Below are 216 nucleotides of genomic sequence, written 5' to 3'. Positions count from 1 at the left end.
CCTCCTCCTCACCCTCATCCTCATCCTCATCCTCATCCTCATCCTATACTCCTCCTCCAATTCCTCATCCTCATCATATATTCGTCCTCATCCTCATCCTATCCTCATTCTACTCCTCCTCCTCATCCTATCCTCCTCTTCATCCTCATCCTCTTCCTCATCCTATCTTCGTCCTCATCCTCATCCTATCCTCTTTCTCATCCTCATCCTATTCCT

The sequence above is a fragment of the Lupinus angustifolius genome, chromosome LG11, assembly GCF_001865875.1.
Source record: "Lupinus angustifolius cultivar Tanjil chromosome LG11, LupAngTanjil_v1.0, whole genome shotgun sequence".
Taxonomy (NCBI): Eukaryota; Viridiplantae; Streptophyta; class Magnoliopsida; order Fabales; family Fabaceae; genus Lupinus; species Lupinus angustifolius.
Note: the sequence above shows the minus strand (reverse complement) of the source record.